The sequence below is a fragment of the Pimephales promelas genome, chromosome 10 (assembly GCF_988280905.1).
Source record: "Pimephales promelas chromosome 10, fPimPro1.hap1.1, whole genome shotgun sequence".
NCBI classification, from domain to species: Eukaryota; Metazoa; Chordata; class Actinopteri; order Cypriniformes; family Leuciscidae; genus Pimephales; species Pimephales promelas.
Window position 1 is genome coordinate 9,128,014 of NC_142778.1, and position 15,676 is coordinate 9,143,689.

Here is a 15,676-nt window from a genome sequence, read left to right on the forward strand (position 1 = left end):
CTGATAGAGGGCCATGAGACTTAGACCTGAGTGCAAAAATTGAGTCTCTAGCCCATTCCAGAGCTGAGATATCGAAACTCAAAAATTCGGCCCGAAAAAAAAACGACAGTGGTACCCCTTACGCTTTTTTTTTGGGCGAAAAATTAAGTTTCTCCAATATTCCCAAAACTCTGGATTCTGATAGAGGGCCATGAGACTTAGACCTGAGTGCAAAAATGGAGGCTCTAGCCCCTTCCAGAACTGAGATACCGAAACTCAAAAATTCGGCCCGAAAAAAAAAACGACAGTGGTACCCCTTACGTTTTTTTTTTTGGGCGAAAAATTAAGTTTCTCCAATCTTCCCAAAACTCTGGATTCTGATAGAGGGCCATGAGACTTAGACCTGAGTGCAAAAATGGAGGCTCTAGCCCCTTCCAGAACTGAGATACCGAAACTCAAAAATTCGGCCCGAAAAAAAAAACGACAGTGGTACCCCTTACGTTTTTTTTTTTTTGGGCGAAAAATTAAGTTTCTCCAATCTTTCCAAAACTCTGGATTCTGATAGAGGGCCATGAGACTTAGACCTGAGTGCAAAAATGGAGGCTCTAGCCCCTTCCAGAGCTGAGATATCGAAACTCAAAAATTTGGCCCGAAAAAAAAACGACAGTGGTACCCCTTACGTTTTTTTTTTTTGGGAGAAAAATTAAGTTTCTCCAATATTCCCAAAACTCTGGATTCTGATAGAAGGCCATGAGACTTAGACCTGAGTGCAAAAATGGAGGCTCTAGCCCCTTCCAGAACTGAGATACCGAAACTCAAAAATTCGGCCCGAAAAAAAAAACAACAGTGGTACCCCTTACATTTTTTTTTTTTGGCGAAAAATTAAGTTTCTCCAATCTTCCCAAAACTCTGGATTCTGATAGAGGGCCATGAGACTTAGACCTGAGTGCAAAAATGGAGGCTCTAGCCCCTTCCAGAGCTTAGATATCGAAACTCAAAAATTCGGCCCGAAAAAAAAAAACGACAGTGGTACCCCTTACGTTTTTTTTTTGGCGAAAAATTAAGTTTCTCCAATCTTCCCAAAACTCTGGGTTCTGATAGAGGGCCATGGGACTTAGACCTGAGTGCAAAAATGGAGGCTCTAGCCCCTTCCAGAGCTGAGATATCGAAACTCAAAAATTCAGACCGAAAAAAAAAACGACAGTGGTACCCCTTACGTTTTTTTTTTTGGGCGAAAAATGACGTTTCTCCAATCTTCCCAAAACTCTGGATTCTGATAGAGGGCCATGAGACTTAGACCTGAGTGCAAAAATTGAGACTCTAGCCCCTTCCAGAGCTGATATATAGAAACTCAAAAATTCGGCCCGAAAAAAAAAAACGACAGTGGTACCCCTTACGTTTTTTTTTTTTTTTTGGCGAAAAATGAAGTTTCTCCAATTTTCCCAAAACTCTGGATTCTGATAGAGGGCCATGAGACTTAGACCTGAGTGCAAAAATGGAGGCTCTAGCCCCTTCCAGAGCTGAGATATCGAAACTCAAAAATTCGGCCCGAAAAAAAAACGACAGTGGTACCCCTTACGTTTTTTTTTTTGGGCGAAAAATTAAGTTTCTCCAATCTTCCCAAAACTCTGGATTCTGATAGAGGGCCATGAGACTTAGACCTGAGTGCAAAAATGGAGGCTCTAGCCCCTTCCAGAGCTGAGATATCGAAACTCAAAAATTTGGCCCGAAAAAAAAAACGACAGTGGTACCCCTTACGTTTTTTTTGGGGGGGCGAAAAATTACGTTTATCCAATCTTCCCCAAACTCTGGATTCGGATAGAGGGCCATGAGACTTAGACCTGAGTGCAAAAATGGAGGCTCTAGCCCCTTCCAGAGCTGAGATATCGAAACTCAAAAATTCGGCCTGAAAAAATAACGACAGTGGTACCCCTTACGTTTTTTTTTTTTGGGCGAAAAATTACGTTTCTCCAATCTTCCCAAAACTCTGGATTCTGATAGAGGGCCATGAGACTTAGACCTGAGTGCAAAAATGGAGGCTCTAGCCCCTTCCAGAGCTGAGATATCGAAACTCAAAAATTCGGCCCGAAAAAAAAACGTCAGTGGTACCCCTTACGTTTTTTTTTTTGGGGCAAAAAATTAAGTTTCTCCAATCCTCTCTAAACTCTGGATTCTGATAGAGGGCCATGAGACTTAGACCTGAGTGCAAAAATGGAGGCTCTAGCCCCTTCCAGAGCTGAGATATCGAAACTCAAAAATTCGGCCCGAAAAAAAAAAACGACAGTGGTACCCCTTACGTTTTTTTTTTTTGGGCGAAAAATTAAGTTTCTCCAATCCTCTCTAAACTCTGGATTCTGATAGAGGGCCATGAGACTTAGACCTGAGTGCAAAAATGGAGGCTCTAGCCCCTTCCAGAGCTGAGATATCGAAACTCAAAAATTCGGCCCGAAAAAAAAAACGACAGTGGTACCCCTTACGTTTTTTTTTTTTTGGCGAAAAATTAAGTTTCTCCAATCTTCCCAAAACTCTGGATTCTGATAGAGGGCCATGAGACTTAGACCTGAGTGCAAAAATGGAGGCTCTAGCCCCTTCCAGAGCTGAGATATCGAAACTCAAAAATTCGGCCCGAAAAAAAAAACGACAGTGGTACCCCTTACGTTTTTTTTTTTGGGCGAAAAATTAAGTTTCTCCAATCTTCCCAAAACTCTGGATTCTGATAGAGGGCCATGAGACTTAGACCTGAGTGCAAAAATTGAGACTCTAGCCCCTTCCAGAGCTGAGATATCGAAACTCAAAAATTCGGCCCGAAAAAAAAAAACGACAGTGGTACCCCTTACGTTTTTTTTTTTGGGCGAAAAATTAAGTTTCTCCAATCTTCCCAAAACTCTGGATTCTGATAGAGGGCCATGAGACTTAGACCTGAGTGCAAAAATGGAGGCTCTAGCCCCTTCCAGAGCTGAGATATCGAAACTCAAAAATTCGGCCCGAAAAAAAAACGACAGTGGTACCCCTTACGTTTTTTTTTTTTGGGCGAAAAATTAAGTTTCTCCAATCTTCCCAAAACTCTGGATTCTGATAGAGGGCCATGAGACTTAGACCTGAGTGCAAAAATGGAGGCTCTAGCCCCTTCCAGAGCTGAGATATCGAAACTCAAAAATTTGGCCCGAAAAAAAAAACGACAGTGGTACCCCTTACGTTTTTTTTTGGGGCGAAAAATTAAGTTTCTCCAATCTTCCCAAAACTCTGGATTCTGATAGAGGGCCATGAGACTTAGACCTGAGTGCAAAAATGGAGGCTCTAGCCCCTTCCAGAGCTGAGATATCGAAACTCAAAAATTCGGCCCGAAAAAAAAAACGACAGTGGTACCCCTTACGTTTTTTTTTTTTGGGCGAAAAATTAAGTTTCTCCAATCTTTCCAAAACTCTGGATTCTGATAGAGGGCCATGAGACTTAGACCTGAGTGCAAAAATGGAGGCTCTAGCCCCTTCCAGAGCTGAGATATCGAAACTCAAAAATTTGGCCCGAAAAAAAAAAACGATAGTGGTACCCCTTACGTTTTTTTTTTTGGGGCGAAAAATTACGTTTCTCCAATCTTCCCCAAACTCTGGATTCTGATAGAGGGCCATGAGACTTAGACCTGAGTGCAAAAATGGAGGCTCTAGCCCCTTCCAGAGCTGAGATATCGAAACTCAAAAATTCGGCCTGAAAAAAAAACGACAGTGGTACCCCTTACGTTTTTTGTTTTTTTTTGGGCGAAAAATTAAGTTTCTCCAATCTTCCCAAAACTCTGGATTCTGATAGAGGGCCATGAGACTTAGACCTGAGTGCAAAAATTGAGGCTCTAGCCCCTTTCAGAGCTGAGATATCGAAACTCAAAAATTCGGCCCGAAAAAAAAACGACAGTGGTACCCCTTACGTTTTTTTTTTGGGCGAAAAATTAAGTTTCTCCAATCTTCCCAAAACTCTGGATTCTGATAGAGGGCCATGAGACTTAGACCTGAGTGCAAAAATGGAGGCTCTAGCCCCTTCCAGAGCTGAGATATCGAAACTCAAAAATTTGGCCCGAAAAAAAAAACGACAGTGGTACCCCTTACGTTTTTTTGGGGGGGCGAAAAATTACGTTTCTCCAATCTTCCCCAAACTCTGGATTCTGATAGAGGGCCATGAGACTTAGACCTGAGTGCAAAAATGGAGGCTCTAGCCCCTTCCAGAACTGAGATACCGAAACTCAAAAATTCGGCCCGAAAAAAAAAAACGACAGTGGTACCCCTTACGTTTTTTTTTTGGGCGAAAAATTAAGTTTCTCCAATCTTCCCCAAACTCTGGATTCTGATAGAGGGCCATGAGACTTAGACCTGAGTGCAAAAATGGAGGCTCTAGCCCCTTCCAGAGCTGAGATATCGAAACTCAAAAATTCGGCCTGAAAAAATAACGACAGTGGTACCCCTTACGTTTTTTTTTTTTTTTGGGCGAAAAATTAAGTTTCTCCAATCTTCCCCAAACTCTGGATTCTGATAGAGGGCCATGAGACTTAGACCTGAGTGCAAAAATTGAGTCTCTAGCCCATTCCAGAGCTGAGATATCGAAACTCAAAAATTCGGCCCGAAAAAAAAACGACAGTGGTACCCCTTACGCTTTTTTTTTGGGCGAAAAATTAAGTTTCTCCAATATTCCCAAAACTCTGGATTCTGATAGAGGGCCATGAGACTTAGACCTGAGTGCAAAAATGGAGGCTCTAGCCCCTTCCAGAACTGAGATACCGAAACTCAAAAATTCGGCCCGAAAAAAAAAAACGACAGTGGTACCCCTTACGTTTTTTTTTTTGGGCGAAAAATTAAGTTTCTCCAATCTTCCCAAAACTCTGGATTCTGATAGAGGGCCATGAGACTTAGACCTGAGTGCAAAAATGGAGGCTCTAGCCCCTTCCAGAACTGAGATACCGAAACTCAAAAATTCGGCCCGAAAAAAAAAACGACAGTGGTACCCCTTACGTTTTTTTTTTTTTGGGCGAAAAATTAAGTTTCTCCAATCTTTCCAAAACTCTGGATTCTGATAGAGGGCCATGAGACTTAGACCTGAGTGCAAAAATGGAGGCTCTAGCCCCTTCCAGAGCTGAGATATCGAAACTCAAAAATTTGGCCCGAAAAAAAAACGACAGTGGTACCCCTTACGTTTTTTTTTTTGGGAGAAAAATTAAGTTTCTCCAATATTCCCAAAACTCTGGATTCTGATAGAAGGCCATGAGACTTAGACCTGAGTGCAAAAATGGAGGCTCTAGCCCCTTCCAGAACTGAGATACCGAAACTCAAAAATTCGGCCCGAAAAAAAAAAACAACAGTGGTACCCCTTACATTTTTTTTTTTTTTGGCGAAAAATTAAGTTTCTCCAATCTTCCCAAAACTCTGGATTCTGATAGAGGGCCATGAGACTTAGACCTGAGTGCAAAAATGGAGGCTCTAGCCCCTTCCAGAGCTTAGATATCGAAACTCAAAAATTCGGCCCGAAAAAAAAAAACGACAGTGGTACCCCTTACGTTTTTTTTTTGGCGAAAAATTAAGTTTCTCCAATCTTCCCAAAACTCTGGATTCTGATAGAGGGCCATGGGACTTAGACCTGAGTGCAAAAATGGAGGCTCTAGCCCCTTCCAGAGCTGAGATATCGAAACTCAAAAATTCAGACCGAAAAAAAAAACGACAGTGGTACCCCTTACGTTTTTTTTTTTGGGCGAAAAATGACGTTTCTCCAATCTTCCCAAAACTCTGGATTCTGATAGAGGGCCATGAGACTTAGACCTGAGTGCAAAAATTGAGACTCTAGCCCCTTCCAGAGCTGATATATAGAAACTCAAAAATTCGGCCCGAAAAAAAAAAACGACAGTGGTACCCCTTACGTTTTTTTTTTTTTTTTGGCGAAAAATGAAGTTTCTCCAATTTTCCCAAAACTCTGGATTCTGATAGAGGGCCATGAGACTTAGACCTGAGTGCAAAAATGGAGGCTCTAGCCCCTTCCAGAGCTGAGATATCGAAACTCAAAAATTCGGCCCGAAAAAAAAACGACAGTGGTACCCCTTACGTTTTTTTTTTTGGGCGAAAAATTAAGTTTCTCCAATCTTCCCAAAACTCTGGATTCTGATAGAGGGCCATGAGACTTAGACCTGAGTGCAAAAATGGAGGCTCTAGCCCCTTCCAGAGCTGAGATATCGAAACTCAAAAATTTGGCCCGAAAAAAAAAACGACAGTGGTACCCCTTACGTTTTTTTTGGGGGGGCGAAAAATTACGTTTATCCAATCTTCCCCAAACTCTGGATTCGGATAGAGGGCCATGAGACTTAGACCTGAGTGCAAAAATGGAGGCTCTAGCCCCTTCCAGAGCTGAGATATCGAAACTCAAAAATTCGGCCTGAAAAAATAACGACAGTGGTACCCCTTACGTTTTTTTTTTTTTGGGCGAAAAATTACGTTTCTCCAATCTTCCCAAAACTCTGGATTCTGATAGAGGGCCATGAGACTTAGACCTGAGTGCAAAAATGGAGGCTCTAGCCCCTTCCAGAGCTGAGATATCGAAACTCAAAAATTCGGCCCGAAAAAAAAACGTCAGTGGTACCCCTTACGTTTTTTTTTTTGGGGCAAAAAATTAAGTTTCTCCAATCCTCTCTAAACTCTGGATTCTGATAGAGGGCCATGAGACTTAGACCTGAGTGCAAAAATGGAGGCTCTAGCCCCTTCCAGAGCTGAGATATCGAAACTCAAAAATTCGGCCCGAAAAAAAAAAACGACAGTGGTACCCCTTACGTTTTTTTTTTTTGGGCGAAAAATTAAGTTTCTCCAATCCTCTCTAAACTCTGGATTCTGATAGAGGGCCATGAGACTTAGACCTGAGTGCAAAAATGGAGGCTCTAGCCCCTTCCAGAGCTGAGATATCGAAACTCAAAAATTCGGCCCGAAAAAAAAAAACGACAGTGGTACCCCTTACGTTTTTTTTTTTTTGGCGAAAAATTAAGTTTCTCCAATCTTCCCAAAACTCTGGATTCTGATAGAGGGCCATGAGACTTAGACCTGAGTGCAAAAATGGAGGCTCTAGCCCCTTCCAGAGCTGAGATATCGAAACTCAAAAATTCGGCCCGAAAAAAAAAACGACAGTGGTACCCCTTACGTTTTTTTTTTTGGGCGAAAAATTAAGTTTCTCCAATCTTCCCAAAACTCTGGATTCTGATAGAGGGCCATGAGACTTAGACCTGAGTGCAAAAATTGAGACTCTAGCCCCTTCCAGAGCTGAGATATCGAAACTCAAAAATTCGGCCCGAAAAAAAAAAACGACAGTGGTACCCCTTACGTTTTTTTTTTTGGGCGAAAAATTAAGTTTCTCCAATCTTCCCAAAACTCTGGATTCTGATAGAGGGCCATGAGACTTAGACCTGAGTGCAAAAATGGAGGCTCTAGCCCCTTCCAGAGCTGAGATATCGAAACTCAAAAATTCGGCCCGAAAAAAAAACGACAGTGGTACCCCTTACGTTTTTTTTTTTTGGGCGAAAAATTAAGTTTCTCCAATCTTCCCAAAACTCTGGATTCTGATAGAGGGCCATGAGACTTAGACCTGAGTGCAAAAATGGAGGCTCTAGCCCCTTCCAGAGCTGAGATATCGAAACTCAAAAATTTGGCCCGAAAAAAAAAACGACAGTGGTACCCCTTACGTTTTTTTTTGGGGCGAAAAATTAAGTTTCTCCAATCTTCCCAAAACTCTGGATTCTGATAGAGGGCCATGAGACTTAGACCTGAGTGCAAAAATGGAGGCTCTAGCCCCTTCCAGAGCTGAGATATCGAAACTCAAAAATTCGGCCCGAAAAAAAAAACGACAGTGGTACCCCTTACGTTTTTTTTTTTTGGGCGAAAAATTAAGTTTCTCCAATCTTTCCAAAACTCTGGATTCTGATAGAGGGCCATGAGACTTAGACCTGAGTGCAAAAATGGAGGCTCTAGCCCCTTCCAGAGCTGAGATATCGAAACTCAAAAATTTGGCCCGAAAAAAAAAAACGACAGTGGTACCCCTTACGTTTTTTTTTTTGGGGCGAAAAATTACGTTTCTCCAATCTTCCCCAAACTCTGGATTCTGATAGAGGGCCATGAGACTTAGACCTGAGTGCAAAAATGGAGGCTCTAGCCCCTTCCAGAGCTGAGATATCGAAACTCAAAAATTCGGCCTGAAAAAAAAACGACAGTGGTACCCCTTACGTTTTTTGTTTTTTTTTGGGCGAAAAATTAAGTTTCTCCAATCTTCCCAAAACTCTGGATTCTGATAGAGGGCCATGAGACTTAGACCTGAGTGCAAAAATTGAGGCTCTAGCCCCTTTCAGAGCTGAGATATCGAAACTCAAAAATTCGGCCCGAAAAAAAAACGACAGTGGTACCCCTTACGTTTTTTTTTTGGGCGAAAAATTAAGTTTCTCCAATCTTCCCAAAACTCTGGATTCTGATAGAGGGCCATGAGACTTAGACCTGAGTGCAAAAATGGAGGCTCTAGCCCCTTCCAGAGCTGAGATATCGAAACTCAAAAATTTGGCCCGAAAAAAAAAACGACAGTGGTACCCCTTACGTTTTTTTTGGGGGGCGAAAAATTACGTTTCTCCAATCTTCCCCAAACTCTGGATTCTGATAGAGGGCCATGAGACTTAGACCTGAGTGCAAAAATGGAGGCTCTAGCCCCTTCCAGAACTGAGATACCGAAACTCAAAAATTCGGCCCGAAAAAAAAAAACGACAGTGGTACCCCTTACGTTTTTTTTTTGGGCGAAAAATTAAGTTTCTCCAATCTTCCCAAAACTCTGGATTCTGATAGAGGGCCATGAGACTTAGACCTGAGTGCAAAAATGGAGGCTCTAGCCCCTTCCAGAACTGAGATACCGAAACTCAAAAATTCGGCCCGAAAAAAAAAACGACAGTGGTACCCCTTACGTTTTTTTTTTTTTGGGCGAAAAATTAAGTTTCTCCAATCTTTCCAAAACTCTGGATTCTGATAGAGGGCCATGAGACTTAGACCTGAGTGCAAAAATGGAGGCTCTAGCCCCTTCCAGAGCTGAGATATCGAAACTCAAAAATTTGGCCCGAAAAAAAAACGACAGTGGTACCCCTTACGTTTTTTTTTTTGGGAGAAAAATTAAGTTTCTCCAATATTCCCAAAACTCTGGATTCTGATAGAAGGCCATGAGACTTAGACCTGAGTGCAAAAATGGAGGCTCTAGCCCCTTCCAGAACTGAGATACCGAAACTCAAAAATTCGGCCCGAAAAAAAACAACAACAGTGGTACCCCTTACATTTTTTTTTTTTTGGCGAAAAATTAAGTTTCTCCAATCTTCCCAAAACTCTGGATTCTGATAGAGGGCCATGAGACTTAGACCTGAGTGCAAAAATGGAGGCTCTAGCCCCTTCCAGAGCTTAGATATCGAAACTCAAAAATTCGGCCCGAAAAAAAAAAACGACAGTGGTACCCCTTACGTTTTTTTTTTGGCGAAAAATTAAGTTTCTCCAATCTTCCCAAAACTCTGGATTCTGATAGAGGGCCATGGGACTTAGACCTGAGTGCAAAAATGGAGGCTCTAGCCCCTTCCAGAGCTGAGATATCGAAACTCAAAAATTTGGCCCGAAAAAAAAAACGACAGTGGTACCCCTTACGTTTTTTTTTTTTTTTTGGCGAAAAATGAAGTTTCTCCAATTTTCCCAAAACTCTGGATTCTGATAGAGGGCCATGAGACTTAGACCTGAGTGCAAAAATGGAGGCTCTAGCCCCTTCCAGAGCTGAGATATCGAAACTCAAAAATTCGGCCCGAAAAAAAAACGACAGTGGTACCCCTTACGTTTTTTTTTTTGGGCGAAAAATTAAGTTTCTCCAATCTTCCCAAAACTCTGGATTCTGATAGAGGGCCATGAGACTTAGACCTGAGTGCAAAAATGGAGGCTCTAGCCCCTTCCAGAGCTGAGATATCGAAACTCAAAAATTTGGCCCGAAAAAAAAAACGACAGTGGTACCCCTTACGTTTTTTTTGGGGGGGCGAAAAATTACGTTTATCCAATCTTCCCCAAACTCTGGATTCGGATAGAGGGCCATGAGACTTAGACCTGAGTGCAAAAATGGAGGCTCTAGCCCCTTCCAGAGCTGAGATATCGAAACTCAAAAATTCGGCCTGAAAAAATAACGACAGTGGTACCCCTTACGTTTTTTTTTTTTTGGGCGAAAAATTACGTTTCTCCAATCTTCCCAAAACTCTGGATTCTGATAGAGGGCCATGAGACTTAGACCTGAGTGCAAAAATGGAGGCTCTAGCCCCTTCCAGAGCTGAGATATCGAAACTCAAAAATTCGGCCCGAAAAAAAAACGTCAGTGGTACCCCTTACGTTTTTTTTTTGGGGCAAAAAATTAAGTTTCTCCAATCCTCTCTAAACTCTGGATTCTGATAGAGGGCCATGAGACTTAGACCTGAGTGCAAAAATGGAGGCTCTAGCCCCTTCCAGAGCTGAGATATCGAAACTCAAAAATTCGGCCCGAAAAAAAAAACGACAGTGGTACCCCTTACGTTTTTTTTTTTTGGGCGAAAAATTAAGTTTCTCCAATCCTCTCTAAACTCTGGATTCTGATAGAGGGCCATGAGACTTAGACCTGAGTGCAAAAATGGAGGCTCTAGCCCCTTCCAGAGCTGAGATATCGAAACTCAAAAATTCGGCCCGAAAAAAAAAAACGACAGTGGTACCCCTTACGTTTTTTTTTTTTTGGCGAAAAATTAAGTTTCTCCAATCTTCCCAAAACTCTGGATTCTGATAGAGGGCCATGAGACTTAGACCTGAGTGCAAAAATGGAGGCTCTAGCCCCTTCCAGAGCTGAGATATCGAAACTCAAAAATTCGGCCCGAAAAAAAAAACGACAGTGGTACCCCTTACGTTTTTTTTTTGGGCGAAAAATTAAGTTTCTCCAATCTTCCCAAAACTCTGGATTCTGATAGAGGGCCATGAGACTTAGACCTGAGTGCAAAAATTGAGACTCTAGCCCCTTCCAGAGCTGAGATATCGAAACTCAAAAATTCGGCCCGAAAAAAAAAAACGACAGTGGTACCCCTTACGTTTTTTTTTTTGGGCGAAAAATTAAGTTTCTCCAATCTTCCCAAAACTCTGGATTCTGATAGAGGGCCATGAGACTTAGACCTGAGTGCAAAAATGGAGGCTCTAGCCCCTTCCAGAGCTGAGATATCGAAACTCAAAAATTCGGCCCGAAAAAAAAACGACAGTGGTACCCCTTACGTTTTTTTTTTTTGGGCGAAAAATTAAGTTTCTCCAATCTTCCCAAAACTCTGGATTCTGATAGAGGGCCATGAGACTTAGACCTGAGTGCAAAAATGGAGGCTCTAGCCCCTTCCAGAGCTGAGATATCGAAACTCAAAAATTTGGCCCGAAAAAAAAAACGACAGTGGTACCCCTTACGTTTTTTTTTTGGGGCGAAAAATTAAGTTTCTCCAATCTTCCCAAAACTCTGGATTCTGATAGAGGGCCATGAGACTTAGACCTGAGTGCAAAAATGGAGGCTCTAGCCCCTTCCAGAGCTGAGATATCGAAACTCAAAAATTCGGCCCGAAAAAAAAAACGACAGTGGTACCCCTTACGTTTTTTTTTTTTGGGCGAAAAATTAAGTTTCTCCAATCTTTCCAAAACTCTGGATTCTGATAGAGGGCCATGAGACTTAGACCTGAGTGCAAAAATGGAGGCTCTAGCCCCTTCCAGAGCTGAGATATCGAAACTCAAAAATTTGGCCCGAAAAAAAAAAAACGACAGTGGTACCCCTTACGTTTTTTTTTTTGGGGCGAAAAATTACGTTTCTCCAATCTTCCCCAAACTCTGGATTCTGATAGAGGGCCATGAGACTTAGACCTGAGTGCAAAAATGGAGGCTCTAGCCCCTTCCAGAGCTGAGATATCGAAACTCAAAAATTCGGCCTGAAAAAAAAACGACAGTGGTACCCCTTACGTTTTTTTTTTTTTTGGGCGAAAAATTAAGTTTCTCCAATCTTCCCAAAACTCTGGATTCTGATAGAGGGCCATGAGACTTAGACCTGAGTGCAAAAATTGAGGCTCTAGCCCCTTTCAGAGCTGAGATATCGAAACTCAAAAATTCGGCCCGAAAAAAAAACGACAGTGGTACCCCTTACGTTTTTTTTTTTGGGCGAAAAATTAAGTTTCTCCAATCTTCCCAAAACTCTGGATTCTGATAGAGGGCCATGAGACTTAGACCTGAGTGCAAAAATGGAGGCTCTAGCCCCTTCCAGAGCTGAGATATCGAAACTCAAAAATTTGGCCCGAAAAAAAAAACGACAGTGGTACCCCTTACGTTTTTTTTGGGGGGCGAAAAATTACGTTTCTCCAATCTTCCCCAAACTCTGGATTCTGATAGAGGGCCATGAGACTTAGACCTGAGTGCAAAAATGGAGGCTCTAGCCCCTTCCAGAGCTGAGATATCGAAACTCAAAAATTCGGCCTGAAAAAATAACGACAGTGGTACCCCTTACGTTTTTTTTTTTTTTTGGGCGAAAAATTAAGTTTCTCCAATCTTCCCCAAACTCTGGATTCTGATAGAGGGCCATGAGACTTAGACCTGAGTGCAAAAATTGAGTCTCTAGCCCATTCCAGAGCTGAGATATCGAAACTCAAAAATTCGGCCCGAAAAAAAAACGACAGTGGTACCCCTTACGTTTTTGTTTTTTTTTTGGGCGAAAAATTAAGTTTCTCCAATCTTCCCAAAACTCTGGATTCTGATAGAGGGCCATGAGACTTAGACCTGAGTGCAAAATTTGAGACTCTAGCCCCTTCCAGAGCTGAGATATCGAAACTCAAAAATTCGGCCCGAAAAAAAAAAACCGACAGTGGTACCCCTTACGTTTTTTTTTTTTTTTTTTGGGCGAAAAATTAAGTTTCTCCAATCTTCCCAAAACTCTGGATTCTGATAGAGGGCCATGAGACTTAGACCTGAGTGCAAAAATGGAGGCTCTAGCCCCTTCCAGAGCTGAGATACCGAAACTCAAAAATTCGGCCCGAAAAAAAAAACGACAGTGGTACCCCTTACGTTTTTTTTTTTGGGCGAAAAATTAAGTTTCTCCAATCTTTCCAAAACTCTGGATTCTGATAGAGGGCCATGAGACTTAGACCTGAGTGCAAAAATGGAGGCTCTAGCCCCTTCCAGAGCTGAGATATCGAAACTCAAAAATTTGGCCCGAAAAAAAAACGACAGTGGTACCCCTTACGTTTTTTTTTTGGGCGAAAAATTAAGTTTCTCCAATATTCCCAAAACTCTGGATTCTGATAGAGGGCCATGAGACTTAGACCTGAGTGCAAAAATGGAGGCTCTAGCCCCTTCCAGAACTGAGATACCGAAACTCAAAAATTCGGCCCGAAAAAAAAAAACGACAGTGGTACCCCTTACGTTTTTTTTTTTTGGGCGAAAAATTAAGTTTCTCCAATCTTCCCAAAACTCTGGATTCTGATAGAGGGCCATGAGACTTAGACCTGAGTGCAAAAATGGAGGCTCTAGCCCCTTCCAGAACTGAGATACCGAAACTCAAAAATTCGGCCCGAAAAAAAAAACGACAGTGGTACCCCTTACGTTTTTTTTTTGGGCGAAAAATTAAGTTTCTCCAATCTTCCCAAAACTCTGGATTCTGATAGAGGGCCATGAGACTTAGACCTGAGTGCAAAAATGGAGGCTCTAGCCCCTTCCAGAACTGAGATACCGAAACTCAAAAATTCGGCCCGAAAAAAAAAACGACAGTGGTACCCCTTACGTTTTTTTTTTTTGGGCGAAAAATTAAGTTTCTCCAATCTTTCCAAAACTCTGGATTCTGATAGAGGGCCATGAGACTTAGACCTGAGTGCAAAAATGGAGGCTCTAGCCCCTTCCAGAGCTGAGATATCGAAACTCAAAAATTTGGCCCGAAAAAAAAACGACAGTGGTACCCCTTACGTTTTTTTTTTTGGGAGAAAAATTAAGTTTCTCCAATATTCCCAAAACTCTGGATTCTGATAGAAGGCCATGAGACTTAGACCTGAGTGCAAAAATGGAGGCTCTAGCCCCTTCCAGAACTGAGATACCGAAACTCAAAAATTCGGCCCGAAAAAAAACAACAACAGTGGTACCCCTTACATTTTTTTTTTTTTTGGCGAAAAATTAAGTTTCTCCAATCTTCCCAAAACTCTGGATTCTGATAGAGGGCCATGGGACTTAGACCTGAGTGCAAAAATGGAGGCTCTAGCCCCTTCCAGAGCTGAGATATCGAAACTCAAAAATTCAGCCCGAAAAAAAAAACGACAGTGGTACCCCTTACGTTTTTTTTTTTTGGGCGAAAAATGACGTTTCTCCAATCTTCCCAAAACTCTGGATTCTGATAGAGGGCCATGAGACTTAGACCTGAGTGCAAAAATTGAGACTCTAGCCCCTTCCAGAGCTGATATATAGAAACTCAAAAATTCGGCCCGAAAAAAAAAACGACAGTGGTACCCCTTACGTTTTTTTTTTTTTTTTTGGCGAAAAATGAAGTTTCTCCAATTTTCCCAAAACTCTGGATTCTGATAGAGGGCCATGAGACTTAGACCTGAGTGCAAAAATGGAGGCTCTAGCCCCTTCCAGAGCTGAGATATCGAAACTCAAAAATTCGGCCCGAAAAAAAAACGACAGTGGTACCCCTTACGTTTTTTTTTTTGGGCAAAAAATTAAGTTTCTCCAATCTTCCCAAAACTCTGGATTCTGATAGAGGGCCATGAGACTTAGACCTGAGTGCAAAAATGGAGGCTCTAGCCCCTTCCAGAGCTGAGATATCGAAACTCAAAAATTTGGCCCGAAAAAAAAAACGACAGTGGTACCCCTTACGTTTTTTTTGGGGGGGGCGAAAAATTACGTTTATCCAATCTTCCCCAAACTCTGGATTCGGATAGAGGGCCATGAGACTTAGACCTGAGTGCAAAAATGGAGGCTCTAGCCCCTTCCAGAGCTGAGATATCGAAACTCAAAAATTCGGCCTGAAAAAATAACGACAGTGGTACCCCTTACGTTTTTTTTTTTTTTGGGCGAAAAATTACGTTTCTCCAATCTTCCCAAAACTCTGGATTCTGATAGAGGGCCATGAGACTTAGACCTGAGTGCAAAAATGGAGGCTCTAGCCCCTTCCAGAGCTGAGATATCGAAACTCAAAAATTCGGCCCGAAAAAAAAACGTCAGTGGTACCCCTTACGTTTTTTTTTTGGGGCAAAAAATTAAGTTTCTCCAATCCTCTCTAAACTCTGGATTCTGATAGAGGGCCATGAGACTTAGACCTGAGTGCAAAAATGGAGGCTCTAGCCCCTTCCAGAGCTGAGATATCGAAACTCAAAAATTCGGCCCGAAAAAAAAAAACGACAGTGGTACCCCTTACGTTTTTTTTTTTTGGGCGAAAAATTAAGTTTCTCCAATCTTCTCTAAACTCTGGATTCTGATAGAGGGCCATGAGACTTAGACCTGAGAGCAAAAATTGAGACTCTAGCCCCTTCCAGAGCTGAGATATCGAAACTCAAAAATTCGGCCCGAAAAAAAAAAACGACAGTGGTACCCCTTACGTTTTTTTTTTTTTTTGGCGAAAAATGAAGTTTCTCCAATTTTCCCAAAACTCTGGATTCTGATAGAGGGCAATGAGACTTAGA